At 34.0% G+C, this 6,429-nt stretch overlaps 1 long non-coding RNA gene across 1 annotated transcript; it reads left to right on the top strand.

Annotated features, from left to right (window-relative positions):
- The first annotated feature begins 4,647 nt into the window (after nt 1–4,647).
- Nucleotides 4,648–5,334, top strand: LOC115063384. Its single transcript, XR_003843223.1, has 2 exons — nt 4,648–4,921; nt 5,288–5,334. It is a non-coding gene; the product is annotated as an uncharacterized LOC115063384 (long non-coding RNA).
- The last annotated feature ends 1,095 nt before the right edge of the window (nt 5,335–6,429 follow it).

Below are 6,429 nucleotides of genomic sequence, written 5' to 3'. Positions count from 1 at the left end.
TAATGAGACTTCAACAATATTGCAAGCTGGTGCAGCCACAGTGGAGATCAATACAGAGAATCCTCAATATGTCTAAAATAAATCCTCCTCAAGATGTAGCAGTACCGTGACTTAATAAATGTCAAATCAATTGACACCTTGGCCCAGGTATACTTGCACATCTATGTTCATTTCTGCTTTTTCCAAAATAGATAGTGAATGCAAACAACCTAAATGTTCTTCAAATGATGAGCAGATCATAAACATTCCTGGCATATACAATATGTAATACCATTCAACTATAAAGTGAATTCATACAGGTTTCAGGTAAATGGGCAAACCAGAAAAGATTGTAAGGAGTATAGCAACCTAGACCCACGAAGACAGACTTCACATGATCTCCCTTATTAGAGACTCCTAGCTCCAAATCTTCACATGCTAGTCGATACATCGAAGCAACTGTAGAAACCAGAAAGGTAACTATAGACCATCACCAGAGTAGTATGTTGGATGAGCAACAGAAAGGAGAATAGGATACAAATAATTTAGCAGGAGGAATAGGGAAAAGGAGAGGGTAACATACTTAGGGAAGGGGAAGGAGAAAAACACAAGAAGAAGAATATTGAAATAGGGATTGAGAATGTCATAAGGAATCATATTACTAACTCCTAACTCAAAATAATGTATGTGTGTGTGTGTGTGTGTGTGTGTGTGTGTGTGTGTGTGTGTATACACATGCACACATACAGTTCTATATATGAAGGCCCATATCTACAACCAAAACCATCTAACAAACAACAGTATTAGACAAGAGAAGCACTCTTCTGAGTTGTTGGTCAAGGCTGTGTAATAGAAGTCAATATTCTGATGACTTTCTATGGCACTTTGAGGTCCCCAAAAGGAAGATCATTTTTAATTGTGTATTCCATACCACAGGGCTGAAACTGTTCGGAAAATTCCTACCTGGGGACTAGCATTCATTTTACTAGAAGTAGCCATGAAAGCTTACAAAGAAGAAAACACCAACTGTCCTAACCAGCTATCACGCCTACAAAAAGGCAAAAGTAATTTATTCTCTCATCTTCCTTTCTGCATAACAATGTGACTGAACAGGAAACTGGCACTAAAAATTGAATGATATTACATTGCTTCATAAATGTAAAATGATTAACTTATTATTGTGAAATAATTGATTGAATACTGTTTGTTTTGCTCCTCCTTTTTGAACTTTGATATTTACCAAATTGGATGCAAGTAATACACTGAAGTTCAATGTCATACACAGCATTTTTAATGACGGGGTTCCAGGAAGGACCACCATATCTAGAGCTTTAACTTTAGAACATGGGGTTCTGTAGCATGTTGCTCTTATCCAATATCCTCCTAACTGCATGGCTTTCTACTGCTAAAGGGGAAGGTAAGTTGAAGCAAATTTGAAAAATGCAATTTCTAGCCAGATACTTTTAACTCCTCCTGTATGTATATGAGAATATTTTAAATTCATTTTAACTTTGGTAAAGCAGTATTAATAGAAACTAAATTATAAAATATTTTAAGTAAAAACAGAAAACATATTGATAGTAAAAATAAATTTATTTTTGGAAATATTTTCTGATAAGTAATACGAGAAAAAAATTGAATAAACAGATTTTCTCAGCTCTCTAATTTGAAAAGTGTGAATAGTCTCTAAATTACAATTTGGAGAGAAAAAAGAAATTCACCTTGTAAATGTGTAAATAGTACTTGTAAGAAGATTAAATTTCAAAATGAAATTTCACCTAAAGAAATACAGTCATTGAACAGGAAAAAGTACCAGACAGACCCTAAATATATCTGGGTCGATGTGCCATTTATTTCATTTCCACAAATTGGATATATTTTAATTTCATTGTTATTAAAATGAGTAACTTTTCCTATTTCAAACAAATTATATTGCAGAAAATGGACATGTCTTTAATAAGATAAGATAGAATTATGTTGTTTCATAAGTGAGCCACCAAAATGTTAGAAATTTCATTTCTGATCTCTCCAGTGTATGTAGAAAGTGGGAGATCATGTTACCACTGTATTAACACTGTGTCTGAAGAGGATTTAACAACAATCCTGAGTGATTCATAAAGACACTACATCCATAGGTTAGCATGTCCCATAGTCCCCTCCTTGTTCTCTAACACAGCATTCTTTTTTTCCTTTAATTATTATTGCACATATATATCTATATCTTTTATACATATATATCTATCCCTAAATATAATCTGCTTAGTCCATTCAATATGACTTGTAAATACTGTATGACTAATATTCTGTACAGTGTGGAAAATAGTAGTCACACTTTTCCTTTTGAATGAGTGAGCTCATAAACTATACAGTAAGAAAAGCAAAAGAACAAGTAATGAGTAAGAGATAGACAAATAAGTGACAAAGGACAGACTGAACAATGATAGACAGACAAACAGATGCAGAAAATTATTTCAGGACCTACCAAGTCCAACACTGATCTTCTAAGGTAGCTATCTGCGGCAGCTAACTTATTGTACCTATCTGGGCTTCCCCTCTGAAAGTCTTCCTGCATGATACTTATAAGTAATAGAACAGAGAGCAACGGTAGAGATCACACAATCAAACCAGGTGCTCTCAATTTCCAGCAGGAACTGACTAGAAAAGTTGAAACAATTAAGCTGAAGTTTCCAGTTGTGTTTCCCACCCTCACCTCCTGTAGATAAATTTGCTATAACTGATATTTCAATTGTTCTTTTTTACTCTTCCTGGGAATCCAGATGGAGAACTCGGGCTAGCTGCCTGAACATGCTTTGTCTGGGGGTTATCTGCAATGAGTGCTAATGACGTTACTGTTCTGTTATTTTGGTTTTTGTGTGGAAGCTTCATGCAGTGGGTCACAGTTCTGCCCTTTAAACTTTAGTTGGCTGAAATAAAATAGCTTGCCTCATTTATTTTTTTAGGTTATTATCAGTAGCCAATTTGATGATATTTTGTTGTCCTCCTATCTATCTATCTATCTATCATCTATCTATCTGTCTATCATTCATCTATCTATACATCTATCTATCATCTATCATCTCTATAATCTTGCAATTATAAAAGAATCTTGGTTCTCCTTTCTCTTTTATGGAAAAAGAGATACTTTTTATTTTCCCTATTATTGGATATTTTTTTATTTACATTTCAAATGATATCCCCTCCCCAATCTCCCCCCAGAATCCCCCTCTCCCATCCCTCCCTCCTCCTGCTTCTATAAGTATGTGCCCCCACCCACACACCCATCCCTACTTTCCCATCTGCACTTGCATTTCCCTATCCTGGGGTATTGATCCCTCATGGGACCAAGGGCCTCTTCTTCCACTGGTGACTCTCAAGGCCATCCTCTGCTATATGTATGTCTGGACCCTGTGAACTGAGGTGGAAGGAAAGACCATCCAGAGATTGCCCCACATGGTGATCTATCCCATATACAACCACCAAACCCAGGCACTATTGCACATGCAAGAAAGATTTTGCTGACAGGACCCTGACATAGCTCTCTCTTCTGAGTCTATGCCAATGCCTGGCAAAAACAGAAGTGGATGCTCACAGTCATCTATTGGACGGAACACAGGGTCCCTAATGAAGGTGCTAGAGAAAGTACCCAAGGAGCTAAAGGGGTCTGCATCCCTATAGGAGGAATAATGATATGAACTAACCAGTACCCCCCAGAGCTGTTTCTCTAGTTACATATGTATCAGAGGATGGCCTAGTTGCTTATCAATGGGAGGAGAGGCCATTGGTATTGTGAAGATCATATGCCCCAGTACAGGGAAATGCAAGGGCCAGGAAGTAGGAATGAGTGGGTTGGGGAGCAGTCCAGAGGGAGGCTATAAAGGGGTTTGGAAATGGCGTTTGAAATGAAAATGAAGAAAGTATCTAATTTTATATATGTATATAAAATTACATATCTAATTATATGTATATAACTATATACATATAATTAGATACTTTCTAATATATATATTTGAAATTTGCCCTCTAAAAAAAGAAAAGTATAATTCTCAAAATTGTTAAAGAACATTTACTATAAAAGGAATTACAATTTTTAAGCCATGTGACAATGTACAAAAAAATTCTTGAAAAATTTCTCTCATAAAATAAAAACTAAAATGAATGAGGAAGATTGAGTAACTTTGTTTGTTTTTCTACATATTTGTTGAAATAAATTTTAATATATTGCATGAGGTTTCCTGAAGCAGGAACATCCTTTATGAAATGGTGATGTTATTCTTACGCTATAGTACAAATTACAGGTAATAATCACAAATAATTGCATATATAATAAAAGTAATCATATGTTACATATAAACTTAATATAATGAACAATAGATCATTTCAATGAAAGGTACGAGAATAGCTCCATAGCTCCATATGATTCCATATTCGTGCTATATTTTAGTTTCAGTGAAAATTATAAATAAGCAGTTATCATATTGGATATTAACAAACATCTCTAATCCTCTTCTCTGTTGGGGTATCTGCCATAACTTGAATTCCTATGAGATGACATCCTCACAAGTCAATGTTTTCTTTTATTTCCTTTTCCCACACCCCCACTGTTCTTTCAATTCATTAAAAGTAAGGTACTAATCAAGAGTTTTATATCTGATATGAGTGTTTTTCAGGTTTTTCATTTAATTTTTTTTTTGACAAACTTCTGAAGCTTTCTTCGATGAGGAGGATGAGTTTCCTGTGTCGTTTGAAGTACAACTTTGTGATTTTCCACAATTCAAAAATGGACATCTACATGATGAAGAAAGCTGGAGACACCACTTCCCAGTATCTAAAGGAAATAAGTACAGCTATACGTGTGACAATGGGTTTTCACCACCTTCTGGACATTCCTGGGACTACCTTTATTGCACAGCACAAGGGTGGGAGCCTGAAGTACCATGCATCAGTAAGCCAATGTCTTTGTATTTAACTGTTTAACTCTTTTAAAGAGAAAGCACATACATAATTACAGTTAAGTTTCTCATGACAAACATAAAACCAATGAAAGAACTTGTAGGCACAAAGGCTAGTTTCTGTTCTTTGGGAGCAGCTCCTCAGGAAATGTACACACACACTGGGGACTATGGAAATGCCTCATCACTTCTGTATTTTATTTATACAAAATAAAGATAAATACAACTCATTTAAACATTTGTGATTAATTTTATTTCTGAATGCCATGCATGCTCATTAAACAGTTGTCATGATACCATTTAACTGAAACAAATGAAAGCTTATATATTTTTTTATTTTTAATTTTTATGTTTCTTAGGGCAATGTGTTTTCCATTATGGGGAGAATGGAGAATCTTCAGACATGGAAAAAATATATGTGCAGGGTCAGTCTGTAAAAGTCCAGTGTCCCAGTGGCTATAGTTTTCCAAATGATCAAGACACAATGACATGTACAGAGAATGGCTGGGACCCTCCTCCCAAATGCTTCCGTATCAGTAAGTAACCAGCCCTTACATCACAAGATTCTCACGACTCTCTGTCCCTTCTGTATTAACTGTGGCAAAATGCTTCATTGTTTCCAGTGTTTATAAGTGAATACTGAAGATTCTTGATAAGTATACACCAAAGTAAACACTCCTAGTTGATCTTAAGCCATAATACCACAAAACATTTAGCAAACTTTATAGTACTATGTGCTTTGAAATTTCTTCGTGATTTGACTCAAGACACTCATAAAATTTTAGTTTACAATTAAATAAAATAGCTAAATACATCATTCATATATTAACATTTTACAGAATTGCTAATTGACTCTGAATTCACTGTAATGTGTTACTGGGAAGAAAATTCTTGAATACTGTGCATCGTCCAGTTTTGATGCTTTTCTCCAATCTTTATACCAATATGTTTATGGTGTGTCAATTTTTCTTCTTGTGTATCCTTGTAAGTGTCTGAGTTTTGTCTCATTTAATTATTTTTAAAATAAACATCTATAAAATATAACAACATCATAATGTTGTTATACATTCCTTTTAATATCATTTGGGCTTTTAAAATATAATCCTAAGGCAATTTATAGTTAACAATTTTTCAAATTCAGTTTTCTTCTAATTTATGCTTTAGTAATTGGTTTTTTGAAAGTGAAGAAGTTTAAAAAATTATCCTTTAGCTATACATATCACAGATGTGAGTTTTTAAACTTATATTCTAAACTTCTTTTGTATAAACTTGATTGCCATTATCTTGCATTTTCATTAAAATTTTGAAATTATCATACAGTATTGAGTCTTCATTTTTATGAATATGATACATATTTAAAAGTATAGTCTGATTTTGAATGCTTGTCAATTGCCTTTTATTATACTACTTTGCTGATGAGAAACTTTTTTTTTTAATTTTTTTTATTATTATTTTCTTTATTTACATTTCAAATGCTATCCTGAAAGTTTCCCATACCCCT

This window comes from Mus pahari, unplaced genomic scaffold, assembly GCF_900095145.1.
Source record: "Mus pahari unplaced genomic scaffold, PAHARI_EIJ_v1.1 scaffold_9150_1, whole genome shotgun sequence".
In the NCBI taxonomy this organism is placed as follows: domain Eukaryota; kingdom Metazoa; phylum Chordata; class Mammalia; order Rodentia; family Muridae; genus Mus; species Mus pahari.
The sequence above is the reverse complement of the archived record's forward strand: the minus strand, read 5'-3'. Positions and strand labels throughout refer to the sequence as shown.